The sequence below is a fragment of the Marmota marmota genome, unplaced genomic scaffold (assembly GCF_001458135.2).
Source record: "Marmota marmota marmota unplaced genomic scaffold, marMar, whole genome shotgun sequence".
In the NCBI taxonomy this organism is placed as follows: domain Eukaryota; kingdom Metazoa; phylum Chordata; class Mammalia; order Rodentia; family Sciuridae; genus Marmota; species Marmota marmota.
The window spans coordinates 13893638-13913212 of NW_026000048.1; the positions used below are offsets into that span (position 1 = coordinate 13893638).

The following is a 19575-nucleotide window of genomic DNA, read 5'->3' on the forward strand; positions in this document are numbered from 1 at the left end:
CAAAAATATTAGGAAAGAAGATGCCAGTAGAATTCCTGGGGTTTGATAAAAAGAAGGAAGGGAACATGGTGGAACAAGAACAGACCTAAAAGGCAGCCCTGGGGCCTAGCTGGTGAGAGGCCTGCCTGGTCCCTGCCATTGGGAATGTTACCATGGCAGTGGATCCCTGGGAAGAGAGCCTCTCCAGCCAAACTCCCTGCCCAGCCTCCAGCTGTCACCCCACAAAGCCAATCCTTCTCTTGGAAAGATGGTGTGGAAGCCATTATGATAATGCAGTTCCTTGCTGACTTTGCCGTTGGGAGCACCAGGCAGATCCCTTGAGTCAGACTTTGTTCAAATGGAAGAACTAGAGGAGTTGCTGCCATGGCAACACAGCTCCCCTGCCCATTTATACCATCCGTGAGCTGGGGGAGATCCCTGGAGGAAGTGGTTCCCCACCTACTTCACCAAGGCAGGGAAATCGCCAAGGACACACAGATGGAGAGGAGCCTTAGGGAATGTTCCCTCCAGCCTGAAATGGCTGCTGAAGTTGCCATGGCAACCAGATTCCTGGCCCACCAAACCATGAAGGAGGGAGATCTAAAGGGCTGCCAGGGAGCCAGCCTGTGCCAGCACAGCTCAGGGCTCCCACTCAGGCAGGCTCTGGTGGAGGATCCACCTCAGGTCAGGGACAACCCTGGGAGCCCATTCCTGCAGTAGCTGGAAGGACTATTAACCATCTTCCATGAAAGGACAGTACCAAGGCAGTGCAGGAAGAAGTAAAGAAATGGCTAGAGAAGACACATGGATGGATGGTTGCTTTCAGTCTCAACAGTGATTTATCATTAGGAAGCACTTGAATTGCATGTGTCAAAAATTATCTTATTTTGTCTCTGTTTTTGAGTTCCCTTGGATAAATCCCTTAACTAACAATTATATACCTAATATTCAGACTCGTGGGTTTTGCCTCTTGAGGGTAGAAAGAATAGAAAGGGGGAGCTGGGAGAAAAATATCCTATCCTTCTAATATCAAATTTTAATATCTAAGTAATATATGTGTGTATGATGTATATTACTAAAATGGAGTTTAAACCATGAAAGAAATGAAAAATGAATAGAAATAAAGATGTTCTAGGAGCCAGAGGCAGGAGTTCAAGAGTCCCAATACTATTGACAACAAGAAATATGGGGCTCAATTAAAGCACAGACTTTGGAATCAGAAACCTCCGGGTCCTTCGTCCCTGTCCATTATCCTATTCCATTTTTCATACCCAGAGACTAATATGAGTTAAGGGTGAGTAAAACACCCTGATATATACTTGATTGGGTTTTTTTTTTAATTGCATTTCCTTAAGTAGGGTCATTTTTCTTCCCATCTGGGTTCAGAAAAAACATCACTTGACACATGATGGGGATGGGTGGTAAAATAAACCAGGGAACAGGCCACATAGTTAAATTGGTATTAATGAGAAGAAGGAATTTAATTTATTTCACCATAACTTTCCTATCCAAAAATGACACAGAGACACGGTACAGTGAGCTTAGCACAAGATACTGGCTGCAGATGACCCTTCCTGATCCTGGGTGATCACAATTACAACTACCATTTATTGGGTTCCTACAGTGTACCAGACACTATGCTACAGGCTTATATAAATCCTTTCTTTTCACCCTCATGACACACAGTGAAGTAGGTATTATTATCCCCATGTTGCAGTTAATAGCACTGAGACTAAGAAAAGATTAAATTTTGACTAAGGTCGCTTGAAACCTAAATGTAAAATGCTTGGCTCAAACCCAGTGCTGGTACAGAGCAAATGCTCTTTACGACATGTTCTGAGCTTTCCAGGTGTTTATGTACCTAGAAGCTGCCCCCTCGCTAATGACACAAGGACTCACTGGAATCGGAGAGAACAAATGAAATTGAGGGAACTGTTATTAATTTCCTTCTCATGTTTTTTATTTAGTCTCAAATTCTCCAACAATACCACATTTGCTATGCCAGCTTCTGACTATCCCCTGCCTCTCCTTCTGCTTCGATGTGCTCTGCTTTTATGATCTGATTTGTTCTGAAATGTCACAATCATTCTATGATTGACATTTCATTTCAATACATATGGAGTGCCTAGTCCTAAATGTACAAAGCTAGTTTTAGTTTTCAGCTCCTATGATAAGAAAGAATATGCAGGGAGGAAAAAAAAAAAAAGATACATCTCTTAACAGCCTTTACAAATCCAGTAGGGAAATGAATATAATTCAGGCCAATAGCTAATCATTAAGATACTCACTTCACTAGTTATAAAACAAGCAAATTATAAACAGGCAACATCTCTTCTTATCTATCCCATTTTATCCATTTGAAAAGGTATGTTTACATGCATGCAAATACATACATAAACACACAAATAGTGCTTATAAAATTACAGTAGGACTGAGACTCTCTTCCACTGAGGATGGAATTTTAAATTGCAACCACCTCACTCAAGGCAACTGGGCAGTATACTCAGAAGTTCTCCTACCACATGGCCCATAGATTATTCATCTAGAAATCTACCCTAAGGAATGAAACTAAGAACACAATATGTATCATTGCTTTATAACAGTAAAATAACTGAAATGTTAAATATTGGGAGACTAGTTGTATTAACCTTGTTGCAGTCACCTTAACAACTCACATCTGAATTATTGTTCAGCTATTAAAAAGTATATCTTTGATGGGCTGGGATTGTGGCTCAGAGGTAGAGCACTCTCCTACCATGCGTGAGGCACTGGGTTCCATCCTCAGCACCACATAAAAATAAAATAAGGATATTGTGTCCACCTATAACTAAAAAAAAAAAAAGTGTCTTTGAGAACAATCTAAAAACATTAGGAAATGGACACCATATAATGCTAAGGAGAAAAAAACAGGATACAAAATTGTATGTAGAACACAATTCCAGTCTTGTAAAAGAAATCATAGATAGATAGATAGATAGACAGACAGACAGACAGATGAAGGTGTGTGTGCATGTAGATATATACATGCATATAGATACAGATATTTGGTCAAGTGTTTATATTTTCCTTTTCCCAAAATGTGATATGGAAGGAAAGACATGAAAATTTAATAGCTCTGTCATTTGGTGGGTTTTTAATTTTATTCTTTATATTTTACCTGAAATTTTATAGTCCGAACTTACCACTTCTACGGCTATAAAAAAATAAATAATAATAGTTTTTAAAAATGCAAAGCATATTTGTGAGGTTGTCTATAACAATTCATTGCCAGACGTCCCACCTCCCCTCATTCCCCATAAAGGGGCTAAATGAGGCTTGGAAGAACAACCCCAACTGGGAGTACCACCAGTGTCCTATGAAATGGAATGACTTTTCCACTGGGCTCAGTGACATAGGTTTTTTGCCTTAGAATCTAGAAAAGGAAGACCACTGGTGACTTGCATAGAATATCAAGGCCTAGTATAAACTGTCTGGAATAAAGCCATTATCGTAACCTTCAAAGGAGGAGGAAGTCTGAGCCAGGCCCTGAAATCCTCCCTTCTAGCACTTTCCTTTATATAAGCAAAGTATGACTAGATTATCAGGGGAAAAAAATCTTAGGAAAAGGCCCTACTAACAAGGAGTCAGTCATGTGGAAGAATCAGAGGAAGGGATGTCAAGGAAGCGTTGTGGGAGGGAGGTGGCGACACCCTGCACAACTGATGGATAACAGGCACCAATGTATCAACTGTAGTCTTCACCGTCATGGGGAGTAACTCATATCCTGTGACATTGCTTTCTGTCCTTGATTATCCAAAATACATAAAAATATTATCAATCAGACTTTCAGAAAAATACCAACTAATGAGCGACATTTCCTTTTCCTTCATTTGTCTATGCTAGCAATGTCAACAGAAACCTTCTGAAATAGAAGCCAGAAAATTTCTTAAAACATTTTTTGATGAGCAACCCTCTCCAATTTCCCATTCCCATTATTTTCTGTGTTTCACAGAAGAAAAATAAAATAATTTATCAAAATCCTTTTCCAATTGATTATATTTCAGTTAGGGATTCTTTTTCTTTTCCTTTTTTTTTTTTTTAAGTGACCTTTCCCAATTGAAGCTATTTCCTTAGCAAACTAAAAATAGCTGTTTTGTCAATATGAGTAGGAACTGAGATTAAAAAAATATGCTTGATCCATTTTGATAATCTATTCATAAGCATAAAGAAATATTCAAAGAGGTTCATCATTGTCATGAGAAAGTCAGAAAAACGATCATTTTCCAAGGCAATATTTATTAAATGCTTCCATGCATTTAATCATTCCTCCAGCATTCTCACATGAGCCACTTTCAATTTAGTCAGTTGGAGATTTTGTGAAGCACCACAGGCAAAGCCTAAAAGATACAGAAAGGGAATGCAATAAAGGAGTTAGGCCGGTCCATGGAAAATGCGTATGAGGAGATAGTGGAAAATTCCTTGGTCCTGAAATCCCAGGGCACACAAAGGGAGTTTGCAGATGCACAATAAGGAAAGTTATATAAGTATGGCAAAGAAAGAATTTTAGAACCCATACCCCAAAAACTAGGTCTAGGGAATGAGCCTTTGCAGAATAGCAGAATGCATGCCTTAATTAGTAAGGCAAATTGTTTCCAGAGACTGAAGGATCTTTGTAAAGTGTAGATAATTCCTACATCTCTTTTTGGGAGACCCTCACCCTCAGCAGGCTGCTAACCATCACAGTTGACTCAAGCACAGATGTATACTGAAAGGAGACATCAGGGAGCCTAGATCTGTGTCTTTAATGAGAAAAACATCATGCAGAGAGAATCTGGGGGATAAAGCAACAGATTCACAGATACCAAAATAATACAAAAGACAAATTTTGTTTAAAACATACAACTGTAGGAAACTACCCATGTCTTTCAGATCCTCACAAAGCCATTTACTTCAAAAAAGATTCTAAAAACATTCCAGTTCTATAGAGGAACTCAGGAAAAGCCCTTAATTAAGTGCTGGGATTTAGATGATGAGAGAATGCAGAACAAAGAAAGGAGCTGCAGGGTTGATCAGGTACAGCCATATGGTGGGTGATATGGAGAAAGTTATTTTCAATGTGTTTGACACACGGCGGCAGAAAGGGATAAAAGACCATGTGAATGTCTATAGCAGGCAGGGCCTGGAAAAACCACATGCAGCAAATGAGTCCTTTTCACCCACAAACATGGAAAGGACCATCTCTGTCTCAGTGTCCTGGTTCAGAGATTCCTGCCTGCTCCATGTCAGATTAAATGTTCTAGATTGTTCTGGATACTACTGATCTTTTTTTCTAAAGCAGAGTCTACCCTCCTCTAAGAATCTAGGACATTCAGAGACACAGTTGCTCAGGATACACAATTGCGTCCTGGAGATTCCCAGGATTTATGCATTTGGTCAATGGACCTCAATCTTTAAGATCATATTTGGACTGGGAGTGAAGCTTGTCAGAAAGTTGAGGATCAGCAGTTGGAGGACAAATGAACAGATCTGCAATGCCCATAAAAGGACAGTAGGGAGAGGGAAGCAAGCAAGAGGAAGAGAAAAGCATTCAAATTGATAGAGAAAATAGATTAAGATAACATAATAGGATTTGGATTGAAAGCAATCAACTAGAAAAGAAAGGTAGATTTTTATAGTCTGTTTTACTCGTATACATTCAAAAGATGTAACCAAAAATGCATGATATATTCTCTGTTACAGTTATCAGAAAGAACCAACCCTCACATGTAAAATCTGAATGAAGAAAAAATGCCGGCCCTGTACAAAAGTGGGGAAGAGGAGGAAAGGTTGATGATTGGCAGGACGTGGTCATCTTCCTGTTCCAGTAAAGCAGCTTTGCCACAGCCCATAATTCAAGATAAAGACAAAAGGAGTTGAATTCCAATAGAACAACATCTAGTGAGATGGCAAGCCTGAGAGTCAGAGCTATGGGAAATGGAAATATGGGTAAGATGTGGCTCCTCCCTCCTAGAATTCTCAACAATCTGGTGGCAACCAGATTAGAATAAGATACAAGTAAGTCCAGTTTTTAGGGTTTTAATAAGTCAGCATTAAGATGCCAAACCATTTATTCAGCATCAGAAGAAGAATCTATTCTAATGTATACCAGGGGTCAATAGCTCTCAGTCATGGCCAGCCTGCCAAGTAGACATCGCTTGGAGACTCTCATTAAAACTAAGAAATCACAACCCCATTTTGCCCCCTAGGAAGCCACAGTCCAGTATTTCAGATCTCTGAAGGCTTTTTAGTACCTGAAGCAACATATATGGATTCAGAGTATACGTTCTGGGATATGGACTCTTCTGGAATCAAATTGTGGCTCTACCACCTACTGTGGGAATCTTGGGCAATTTTCTTAACCTCTCTGTGCCTTAATTAACTTATCTGTACAATAGATACCTTCTGCACCATATGGCTGAGAGAATTAATTGAGTCAATACTTGCAAAGCACTCTCAAGAGTGCCTGACACAGTAATCTCTGAATAAATGTTAGCTACTTTTATTCGAAATGCCCTTAATTAGGAAATCCATATTATTCCTTATCAACCAATGCTTTAACAGAAATGAACAAGAAGACATATGGGTTTAGAAGGGCACAGGTGGAGGGATGTGAAGTTAGATGTTAAAAAAGCAGCAGACCCAGGCAAGGAGGCACACGACTATAATGCCAGCGGCTCCAGAGGTTGAGGCAGGAAAAGTGTGAGTTCAAAGCCAGCCTCAGCATTGGGCGAGGTGCCAAGCAATTCAGTGAGACCCTGTCTCTAAATCAAATACAAAATAGGGCTAGGGGTGTGGCTCAATCGTAGAGCGCCCCGAGTTCAATCCCTGGTACCAAAGAGAGAGAGAGAGAGAGAGAGAGAGAGAGAGAGCAGCAGCAGCAGCAGCAGCAGCAAAAAACAAAACAATGTTTTTCAAAGCTCCTGAGTATCTAACACAATGGCAAGTCAGGGATGGAATTAAGAGGATCCAAGATAGATGCCTTGGGCATAAAATGAAAGTCAATTGTCACTCTCTGGTTCCCACAAATGCAGGCCTCTGTGTCTCACCCTAGTACTGGCTCAGTTTCTCATTTTCCAGAAGGGCTGTACTTTGGGTTTACCTGAAATCCTGTTTGATGGAACAGGAAAGGACATGGACAAATATATGAGACAGATCCAGACTATGTCAAGCAGGAATTGGATCATTGTCTTCCTCTAACTTCCCTTGGAGCCGCCCATCTAAGGATGTGTCTGGGTGCTGGGTTGGGAGACTCTGCTAGGTGAGCCACTGGGAGAGGGAAGGCGTCGGCTACAGGATTGCTGAATCTCTCAGAATGGTTGAAGCTGACTTCATTCCATCCTATACCAGCGTTTCCCCCACATTTATGCTCAGGACAACTGGAAAGGTCATATCCTGAAAGGACTGCTTGCCTAGTTGCCATCTGAAATGTCTAGGCACCCCCTAGTGGTGAAGTGTTGTGCTATGGCTCTAGAGAGGACTCACCACCACCTGGAACACAAGATCCTGAAAGGTAACAGGAAGACAGTTTGGATTTGCGCCCTCTCCCCTTTCCATTGTGAGTGGGCTTGCCAAACACCTGCTATACCACAAGCCACATTGTCTCATGCAATGCTCACTGGGCAAAGAGGACAAACTTAGTTTTCTGTTTTTGTTTTGTTTTGTTTTTTGTAAGTTGACTTTCTATTTTTTAATTGATTTTTTAAAATAAATGACAGTGGAATGCATTGCAATTCTTGTTACATATATAGAGCACAATGTTTCATATCTCTGGCTGTATATAACGTATGTTCACACCAATCCATGTCTTCATACGTGCACTTTGGATAATGATGTCCATCACATTCCACCATCCTTGTAACCCCCTGCCCCCTCCCTTTACCTTCCACCCCTCTGTCCTATCTAAAGTTCGTCTATTCCTCCCATGCTCCCTCTCCCTACCCCACTAAGTTGACTTTCTATTCCTTGTCAAACATCCTTCTTAAGCAGTTTCTATGTCAGGGTAATGGACACAACCTTTGTGGATGCTAAGCTTTTAGTTTCTTGCTTGTTTGGAAACAAATGGGAACCTTTGTGAAGATGGAAAGAGGCTTCCTTTGCCTTTGTCCTGGTCTATGTGTGAGGAAAGGGACTGGAGGTAGGCCTCAGGCTTAGCTCTGACCATTAAAGCTGACCAGGTACACAATTCCCTGTGGATTGACCCAGTGGCCCTTGGCTACCATGCTGAGATTGGTTCATAAATTTTACTTACATTTATGCTGAATAATAATTCAAATATACTGATCACTCAAATGGTATGGGCTCTGGTGCAGGACTGCCTAGATTCAAATTTCATCTTTATCATTTACAAACTATGTGACCTTGGGGAAATTACTCAACATCAGTTTTCTAATCTGTAAATAGGTATAGTAATAGTAACTACCTAATAGGGTTACACAGAAGATCAATGAGGTAAATATGTAAATCCCTTAGGCTAGAACCCAACATATTAGAAGTGCTGCATTAGTAATTATGTTGGCTGATACAAAAGTTGTTGTCATGTACCACACATATCAATCATTCTGTTTATTCCTATGCATTATTATATGCAGCACCTCTTTTATCTAGATCCTCTATAATCCTATTAATATCCTTATTTCATAGGTGAAGAAACTAAGGCAGAAAGATGTTGGGGTCTTGCCAAAAGTCACACTATATCTGTGCCAGATCAGGGTTAGGCACTAGGGCCTTTCTATCTGCAGTCACAGGTGTTCAAAGATCCACAGGGTAAACTAGTCATCTATGGAGGAATTTGTGAGACAGTGTTATCAGCACTCAGACACAATGGCGAAGAGGGCATCGTCTGATGAGTAATAACGGGAGATGACGGGGGAAAGTGTCAGGAAATCCTTCATTGAAGAGGAGAGACTTGAGCTGGGTCATAAAAGATGGACAAAGGGAGAAGGCCAGTGTGACTGAAAGGACATCTGAAGCCAAGACAAATATGTGTGAGGCTGCAAGGCACGTTCTGCAGCCATGGCAAGTGTTGATTGTGATAAAGAACAAGCTGAGACATGGACTGGAGAGAAGAGGAATCCGACAGATGGGCCCCAGACAACAGAGAACCATCACAGGGTCTTATGTGGGTGGATATGTGAGTAGTGCCAGGGATCGAACCCAGGGCCTCGCACATGCTAGGTGAGCACTCTACCACTGAGCTACATCCCAGCACTTCATAGGATCTTAAATAAAGAAATAAAAAGAAAGACCAGAAAATCCATTTGTCTATCCTCTTTTTTGTAAAAAAAAATCCAATATTAACTAGTTGTTTTGCATTCCTTTTTAGAATATACTGGCCCTGAGATTTAGAAGCTTGGTGGTGAGCACTCTGCTTGCTCCACTGACCAATTTTCTTGTTGGTTCTTACCAATTCTAGCCTGGAGAGAAGAGGAATCCGACAGATTGGAGATAAAAGTAGAAAAAAAAATAGAAAGAAAAACCAAATTTATACTTCCCTTCTATACCTGTCCTCACCAGCCTGAATGAAAGTTACAGAATTCGATTTTCTCTTAAAATTACTACTGGTTCTAAGCTAATGGCTCCCGGTCTCTGTCATGTTTTCTGTTCCACATTATTGCATCTGCTATGATTTGGATATGTTTAAGTGTGTCTCCCTGTGGTTCATGTGCCGGATGGACTCTAGCATGGGGGTAAGGGGTATGACCTTTAAGAGGTGAGATGCAATAGAAAATTGTTAGGCCATTAGGGGCATAATCCTTGGAGGGAATTAATATAGTCCTTGAAGGGTCCTATTTGTTCCTGAAAAAGCAAGTTGTTATAAAAAGAAAAACAGCACACTTCATAGACCTATAAATCCCTGTTATCCCTGTCTTATCTTGTGACAGCTCTCTCCTCTCACCATGATGCCGTCTGCCGTGCTATGACGTAGACAGAAGTCTTTAATCAGAGGCCGAACATGGGGCTCCCTAATCTCGGACTTTCAATCTCTAAAAACATGAACTAAATCAACCTTTTTATATACATTAGCCAGTCTCCGGTATTTTGTTATAGTAAAATAAAATGGACTAAAACAGCAACCTAATTCATTCACTGTTATAATTGGAGAGAATAGTTCTAAGATTAAGTAGTCTGCCCTTAGTGAGTTTATAAACTGATCTGCCAAAGTCAAAACTGGGAATAGAAAAGACTGGGACATCCATAGCACTCCACTGGAAGCAGCAAACCATTATCATAAGGAAGAGAACTTTTCCTGTAGTAATCTTCAAAAGAGACCTAAACAGCAGTTAGAAAGGCTTTCCTCAGCTGAGCACTGTGGTCACCAGCAAAATAATGGAGGTACAAATAATGGGGGCACTTAAAAGGTTCCAGACTGAACCCCTCATGCCACATCAAAAGATAAAGCCTTATAAATAGCCAGGGAAGACAACAGGTAGCACCATTGTCTCCCTCCATAAGTTAGGATCCATGGCAAGGTTTGAGTATAAATATGAAGGAAATTGTGGTTAAAATAAGAAACACCACAAAAGGGCCCTTCCCTTGACCTGATCCATTGCATATGATTGATAACAAAGGTAGTCCTAAGAGTGATGAGCACCACACGGGAAGCCCTGGGAATCCTGGATCAGCTGGACTCCAAGAGAGTTGGTGACAATGAGTTTTATCTCATTTCTGACATCCTACAATAACTCCCAATGTTTGAATTATGTAAAGAGCTTTTGAAAACCTTCCCTGGCTACCAACCCAGGCCAATCAAATCAGAATATCTATCGGAAGGACATGAGTTTCAGTATTTTAGAAGAAATCAATGTTACAAAACATCCCTATATAAACTGAAGGCAAATATGTGGAAAGATTCAAGGCCATTGGATAGTGAACCACAGTATCATTTCCTTGAGAACAGGAGGGACATGGGAAGAACAAGTAGTAAGACCACAGATTTTCAAGCCAACTCTTTAGATTCAAGTCACTGATCTTTCACTTACCAGTTGCATGAAAAAGTTACTTAACCTAATTGTGTTGTGGTCTTCATTTGTAAAATGAGGATAATGTGACCCATTTAGGGGGATGTGGTAGGAAATAAACGCAGGTATTGCCCTGCACACATAGTATTAGGTATTGCACTAAAACAAGCTGTTACAGTACTGTTACAGAGCTGGGGCCTTCTGAGAAACTGAGGCAGCTTGAAGACCCCCCTTTAAATCCCAATTCTTGCAATCAAATAAGAAAGATTTCAGATATGTCACTTAGAATAACAGAATGAGTTTATTGAAAGGATAAGAAAAGGGAAAGGGGACACTGAAAAAGAGAGTGGGTCCTCTCAGAGAGGAGAGAAACAATTTACCTCTCCTGCATTCCAGTTTTATTGGGGATCCCAAAGAAATTTCCAGACAGTCCCACCCAGGCAGGGTGACATCAGATTTTCAAGTCCCCACTGCCATGGCAATTCTAGGTCACCTTGGCCCATTCTGACCAGTTCTAATTGGATACTATACCATACATTCTTAGATTTTATTGTTAGGAGGAATTATCCTTATCTCCCCGAGTTTCAGGATCTGGTCACCAGAATCTCCTGGGTTCCTCCCATTAACATTATCTGTGGTTTGCATTTCTCCTGCAGATAACAGGTAGTTTGCTGAGGAATGTGACATATCCTGTCCAGTTAGGCCAGGCAAGGTTGCAGGTAAATTGCTTCTTGGAAAGAAAGCATTTGAGGATCAGTACAGTGGACCCAGTCTATAGAATTATTCTCTTAACCTCTTGTTGCCACCATCCTCATCTATTTGTCCCCTAACACATCTGTCTAATATTCTGTTGTATTCAGAAAGCAGTAAAAAGCTGAGAAGGATAAAACTCTGATTAGAAACTTAGTGAACAATGTTGTCTGTGACTGACAGAAAGAATTGAGAAAGGAAAGAAGATACCTGAAGACTAGGCTCGTTGGCTGGGAGCTGCCCTTCCCTGACAGCATCTGAGAGAGAGGTCTACATCCCTTCTCCAGCTCCAGCATAGTGATCAGCATAGTCAGTGTTGTGTTATGGCTTCCCTAACTAGTGATCTAGGTAGGAAGATATTTTCAAAAATGCTCTAACTAGAAATCAGGGGGTGGATTCTGCCAGCTGCTCCAAGGCCAACATTTCTCTGTACTTTGATCTCCCCACCCCAAAGTGAGAGTGACAATATTTACCTTTTACATACCATTTCAGTTAGGTAGGTTGTTTGGTTTTTTTTGTTTTGCTTTGTTTTGTTTTTGTTTTTTATTTATTTTGTTTGTTTGTTTGTTTTTGCCACTGTAACCAAAAAGACCTGATAAGAATATAATTAGAGAAGGAAAGGTTTACTCTGGGACTAACCATTTCAGAGGTTCCAGTCCACAGACAGCTGGCTCCATTCCTTGAAGCTGGAAGTGAGAGCAAACATCACGGTGGAAGACTTGGTGGAGGAAAGCGGCTCAGGGTTTTGCACCAGGAAGCAGAGAGGGTGCACCACTGTTCAGGTACAAAATATATACCCCAAAGGCATGTCCCCCAATGACCCACCTCTCCCAGTCACACCCTACCTGACTACAGTTACCATTTAGTTAATCCCTATCAGGGGATTAATTCACTGATTAAGTGAAGGCTGTCAAAACTCAATCATCTCACCTCTAAACCTCCTTGCATTGTCTCACACACAAGCTTTTGGGAAACACCAAATCTAAACCATAACACACATTTTCCGACAATCTTGGGAAGGTGAATGATTCCAACTTAATACAATGAACTTTGTAATATCCAAGAGAAGAAAATTGCTCTAAATTAACTCCAGTCAGGTTTTTAAAGACCAGAAATGTATATCATTTCATTTTTAAAAAGATATTCAATTAAAAAAAAATTACCATTGCAAGCTAGAGGTGGCCTCAGAAAGCTAACAATGGGCGGAACTGCAACAATAGGATCAGTTGTCCTTCCCCCTCCCCCAAAAGACAAAATTAACCTCATGTACAGTCAAGTTTCAGACTTCATCCCTGGGTTCTCCAGCTTTCCCTGAATTCAGTTAGCCCTCATGTCCACAAGAGTCTAGAGGAGGAGTGTATTGCCTGTGAATTTGCATACATTAGCATCCACAAGACTAAAAAATGGTATTATTATTATGTAAGCAGCCTCAGTTTAAACAGGCTGTCAGTCAACTGCCTCCAGGCTTGGCAACATCTAGTTTGTTGGCAGATAGAACATTCCAACCTGCTTTTTCCTGTCATGTATTTGACAAACATTATCATAAGCCAGGTGCCTTTTTGAGCTGTCACCTAGTCCTGGGGCATCTGCCTTATCCATCAAGTGGAGGGCCCATTAAGAAGCGGGGACATTATTTCAGCAGTTAATTAGCCAAGCTAAATGAATACATAAATTCATTTTCAATTCAACTTTCCATTTCTTTCTCCAGCTGCTAATAGGGGCAGCAGAGTCAGTAATGTGTTATGAATGGATGATGTATGAGGTTATATCTTAATAAAAAACACATGTCCACACAGATTTTTATAGCCAAAAATTATGAAAACTCTGACAATTTTACCATCCACAACACATCTTAAAAAAAAAAGTCTATTGTGTTACATAATTCCCAGAGACTGTTTATAAATATGAAGAGCTTTTTTTTTTTTTAAGGAAACTTTAAAAATACATTTGTAATCAGAACCAAATACACTTGAAAAAATCACAGGATGGGTCTCCTTCTAACTCAGTGTGAATTTCAGCACCTGACAATGATCTCATCTTCCTTAAGTGCCCCAAATCAGGACATTCTCCAGGAGGATAAATAAAGAATCCAAGTAAATACTTAGCTTTATTTCAGAATGAAGGAGAATAAGAACAATGTCTATAAATTGGGGTTTATTTGTTGGTTTTTATTTTTATTTATTTATTTATCTATTTATTTATTTGGTACCAAGGATTGAATCCAGGGGTGCTTAACCATTGAACCACATACCAACCCTTTTTCATATTTTATTTTGAGACAGGGTCTCGCTGGTTTTACAGAGGCTGGTTTTGAACTGGAGATCCTCCTGCCTCAGCCTCCAAACCACGGGGATTACATGCAAGTGCCACTATACCCTGCTGATTTATTTGGTTTTTAAATCAAGAGGAATTTTGGTATTGTAATCTATTAAAAAAAAACTGTTATCCAAACTTCAGTAAGTGAATCATAGTATTATGCTTAAGGCAATGAGTTAAAAAGTTGCTTTCAAGGAACTGAAATGAGTTTTCCCTCAGATAAGAAAAAACTGCAACTGGGGAGACCAACTCCCCAGATAAGATGAGAGAGAAGAATTTGGTACTCAGCCTTCCACTGTGGCATTTATAGATGTCTATTCCATTAGAATGACAAGACAACTTTCTGTAAACAGAGTCTCCAATAAGCATGGGGAAGGGTGGGTGGCTGTTAAATGGTTAGTGGTTGTCACCCCTGAATGGGACAGAACCCTGCCTCAAAAGATAACTCCTCCCACTGGTGTCAAGCTCCTTCATGAGTGCAAAGTGATCCTGAAACTGGGCTTAGGGAAGGCCAAGAGTAAAATCTGTGATGTGGAAGGATCAGCAAAGGTTGAGATGTTCCTGTCAAAGTAGAAGCCAAGTGTCACTTCTTAGACAACCCACACAGGACATTTTACAAAGCAGGCACAAGATGGACGGTTTGGCAAATACGCCAACTGCTCTAATTCTGCAGGCCCCAGCCAACTCATCTGCTGAAGAAGAACAGTGTTAATTAATAGGAAATGTGTGTGAAGAAAATTAGTTTCATACAGCAGATTTGGGTATTCTGAGGGGCTAAGGAGAGACAGAGCACCACGGATAAAGTCTCATTCTATGCCTTTCCTGACTTCCCTATTTTCTGCCCCCTCTTTGTTGCAGATGACCCTGAGTGACAACTCATTCACTGCCTTCATTTACAAAGGTTTATGGAATATCAGAAATATCCCATGTTTCATGACCATGTCTGGGATGCAGAACCACTGGGATGTGGCTCTTGTCCTCAGGAATTCACCATTCAACCCAGGTTAGCAGGAGAGGAGACTACTTTGCACAGAAGTAATTAAAAAATCAGACATACTCTGATAGCAGCAGGAATGCAGCAGAGATTTCTTGGAGGAAAAATTCTGTCCCACACTCCCTTCTCTGAAAACTGGCCATTCCCCATACCTGGTGGAGGAATAGGCCTTCTTGGGTCATAGCTGATGAGATCCAAGCAAGACAGATACCGAGATGTTGCCTTGAGAATTAGAATGATAACCCAGTGTCCCAAGCACTGGAGATGAGATTTCCCGGGGCTGAAACAGCAGATAGGCCTGATAAGATGGCCATGGGGAAGGAGAAAAAAAGAAGCAGTTATCCAGGGAGGCAGAGATGCAGGGTTGCTTCCGTGTTCCTGTAGAGATGGGGGAGTGACTCCAGGGTCAACTTGCCAGCAATGTTGAGTCCCTGTGGACAGGAACTGTACTTCCTGCACCTTCTTTATTGGGACTCTTTACTGAGCCAAGCTGTGGGAGGTGGGAAGAATTGGTCCTGTGAGCAGATGTATGGGCCCCAAGAGGAGGGCACTGATCTAGCAACTCTTGCAATTTAGTTCCCTTCATTGCAACACACAGCCTTGGAGGGGCTGCCCGTGGGCCTGCTGGCAACCTATCTTAGAGGGCACAGTGTGTAGCTAAGGAACAATTTTTTTTCCCCATCTTTGTTCTAAGACATAGCCCCCTATAACCTTAGCTTTATTCATTCCAGTTTTCAAACTCCTGCCACTTCTATTTTCCCCAAAAGAGCTCTAGAAATGTTAGCTGGTAGTATGTTTCTGGTGCAATGAATCAGCACACTATGATCAGTCACTCTGTGAATTCTGAGAACCTGTTCTCCCCAACATTCAGCGAACGCCTCTTCATGTGATGCTTTCCTGTGAGGGTACTGAGGCTGCACTTTATTTAATCCTGAGTTGCTTTTCACTTATCATCTATATGGATATGTCTCGAGAGCAAGGGCCATATATTGGTCTTCTTAAAGACCCAATATGTGATTGCTTGAATGTAAGATGTAAAAATAAGCCCTTTCTGAACAAGTGACAGCCAGTGCCCCTCATGCTCACCAGCTCTCATAATATATGCAGATGAGAACTCTCTACATATCAGCTGGTCTGGTCTTTTGCCACTATACCCTCCTTATCTCCCACCCAGGGCAGAACTGAACTTTAAAGCCATAGTCTCAGCACAAGGAGGGAGACCTTACAGATCAAAAAGAACCATCAGTATTTCAGAAGAGGAAACTGAGGTCCAGAAAGGTGAATTTTCTCCATATCATGTAGTTCCCAAGTGGCATTATCCGCCTCTGTTGACTCAACCGACCGACATTTCTCAAGTAGTTGTGCTTCATGATGAGGAGGAGGTAGAATGATTGCTAGTTACTCTACTTTGACTTCTCTTTTCCAACTGGTGGAGCTATGGGGAGCCTGCCTGTGCCCCATTCCCTGCCACTTCTTTCAGATGCTAATTAGCCTGACCCTCTGTCTTTGGCCATGCTCCTTGTCAAAGAGGCTATCCCAACACTGACTTGAAATGACTGGGCACAGGGCTTCTCAAGACTTGCCTAATTTAAACTACTTACTTGGCCTCTCCCTCCTCCCCAGGCTCCAAAGAAAACAGTTCCAAGATGCATGAAACAAAGGCGAGCTCAGTTCATCCAGCTCCCAGCCTTACCCTATTGGAGTTTGTTCTGGCTCCCTGGCAGCAACCATTCACATACCGCAGTTTACAAAATCTTCTCCTCCGGGTACGGTGTCCCAGAACCAGTTGCTCTGCCCAAGTCCAACCTCAGACAAGGCACATTATGCAAAGCAGGTGCAAGACAGACAGTTTGGCAGGAGTTCAGTTACCTCGGATCATGGAAACTCTTGCCAGCGTCTAGGCAGAGAGGAAGTAGTGTGCTAATTAATAGGAAATTCATGCGAAGGAGATTCATGCTGTATTTCCTATCAAAGCCGCTCTCAGGAAGCAGGACTCTGAAGAGAGTCACCACACGGGGTCGGGGTGGGGGCCGTTTAGTAAGGAAGAAGTGGTTCTGCCTTTGCTGCAGAGGATCTCTCATCTCCCCATTCCTCCTCTCCCGGCTGGTGAGCCGCTTTCCTCTGTATTGTCTCCCACGGCAGCGGAAATGAGTCTTTGAATTCGGAGTAACCGGCGCCGGTGGAAGCCACCTCCGTGGTGAAGCCGCGCAGAGCCTTGGCCGTGAACACGCAGGCTCTCAGACGCGTGATCGACAGCCCCCTCGTCCCCAGCGTGTCGCCTCCAGCGCCCCATCCACCAGCCCCTCGCAGAGCTGCGGGTCCCCTGGGAATAACCGCCCAGTCCGCACCATGCGGCCTGTCAATTGCTGCTCCACCCGCCACCTTTATTGGCCCATATTGTGGGATTTTTAAACATGTTGCATCAATGAATGGAAGAATGGATGTCTATATTCCCAGGCTAGGCTCGGATAAAGTCTTTCAGATTAAAGTATAAAGTATCACTAGGGTGATTAAAATATAGGCTATCACTAGGGTGACGCCCTCCTGTTAATAGCTGAGGCAGAAGGATCACAAGTTCCAGGCTACTCTCGGCTAAGGAGCAAGACTAGTCTCCAAAAAAACACAACAAAACACACACACATAAATAAATAAATAAATAAATAAATAAATAAATAAATAAATAAATAAAATAAAACCCACACACAGACCAAAAAACCTCTGGGATGGGGAGACGGAAGGATGTAGATCGGTGGAAGAGCGCCCCCTGGGTTCAATCCCCAACACCGCAAGAAAAATAAATTATATATAATTACCAGGGCCATGACCTACAACTCCAGGTGAGTGCCCTCCGACAGTCTTTCATCACGGTGAAATAAACTAGAGAATTTTAGGTGCCAGGTAGATGGGAATGAGAGCTTAGGAAAATTATAGCAAGGACAGAAGAGCAACTGAAGTCCTTAAACTCAGAGTGCCAATGATAAAGGGGACATTATCCCCCTGGGAATTAAAAAAAAAAAAAAAAAAGCAGAAAGAGATCTAATCAACCCTAAGCAATGAAGCATCCCTGTAACCCCAGCGACTATGGAGGCTGAGGCAGGAGGATCACAAGTTTGAGTCCAGTCTCTGAAATTTAGGGAGACCCTGTTTCAAAAAGTAAAAAAAAAAAAGGGTTGGGGATGTGTCTCGGTGGCAAAGTATTCCTGCTTTCAACCCCCTAGTACCACTAAATAAATAAATATTAACAAAAATCAGTTTGTATTTTATTATTGCCTTCACCAGCAAGTTTAAGTAGTGTCAATAATAAAGTAACACTCTCTCCAAAAGGGTCTCAGCTCTTTTAAGTTTTGAGCAATTGCTGCAATTTATTGTTGGGTATTAATAATATATATGTCACAGGGCATGGGCTCATACCTATAATCCCAGTTACTAAGGAGGCCAAGGCAGGTTGATTGCAAGTTCAAAGCAGTCTGAGCAATTTAGCAAGACCTGGTTTTGAGATATAAATAAATAAAGAGGGCTGGGTACACAGCTCAGTGGTAGAAGATCTGCTGGGTTCAATCCCAAAACTGTGTGTGTGTGTGTGTGTGTGTGTGTGCGCTCGCAGTCAAGTGTCAAATTATCACACTTTTATACCTTGTCCTTGAATACACATTGTATTTCCCATGGAATTGAATTTGCATAAATCCCAGTTACACAACTAGCCCCCAACACAGACACATTCAGGCTGAGCTACACTTTTTCCTTCAGACAGTAAGTTTTTGCCACTCTAAAATCTTTTGAGCTCAGTTTAAGTGAAATGCATGTCTTTAATCTCTATGTACCATATGTTCTTGCATTTAAACAGTAGATTTTAAATAAACAAAAATAGCACAATGCTTATAAGGATGAATTTTTAGTTTCAAGTCTGTCATTTGATGTGACTACCTGTGGAGTTTTGTTTTCATTTAGTCTTTAAATTATAAAACAACGAGCTGGGCAGAGTGGCACACCCCTGTGAGGCTGAGGCAGGACTGTGAGTTAATAGGCAGCCTCAGCAATTTAGCAAGGCCCTGTCTCAAAATTAAAAATAAAGGCCGGGGATGTGGCTCAGTGGTTAAGCACCCCTGGGTTCAATCTCTGATAAATAATAATAATAATAATAATAATAATAATATTACAAAACAATGAAACAACTATCAGCTAAAATGCAGTGTTTTGGGTAGATGCAAATTTTAATGCATACATGAACTAAATACTTCACACATGATGTACTTTACTAAATTTTAATGATATCTTTTTACTTGAAATTTGTTCATTTTAATTTATAACTGTTTTGAAACTAAAGAATGAATTCAGAAAAACATTTCATAGTTCCCTAAATTTTACTTTTTAAAAAATTTGTTCTGATTAGTTATACATGACAGTAGAATGCATTTTGATATGTCATACATAAATGGAGTACAACTTCTCACTCTACTGATTGTATATGATGTAGAATAACAATGGTCATGTAAACATATACGTACATAGGGTAATAATGTCAGATTCATCCTGTTATTGTTCTTACCCCCAGACTCCCTC

At 41.1% G+C, this 19575-nt stretch overlaps 1 protein-coding gene across 1 annotated transcript in view; it reads right to left on the minus strand.

Moving 5' to 3' along the window:
• The window catches only part of Gpr158 (G protein-coupled receptor 158), a 480026-nt gene extending 462707 nt beyond the window's left edge, over positions 1–17319 (minus strand). The window contains exon 1 of the mRNA XM_015495224.2: positions 16709–17319. The gene's annotated coding sequence lies outside the window, so the exon portion shown is untranslated. The remainder of the gene's footprint in view (positions 1–16708) is intronic.
• Between the last annotated feature and the right edge of the window lie 2256 nt (positions 17320–19575).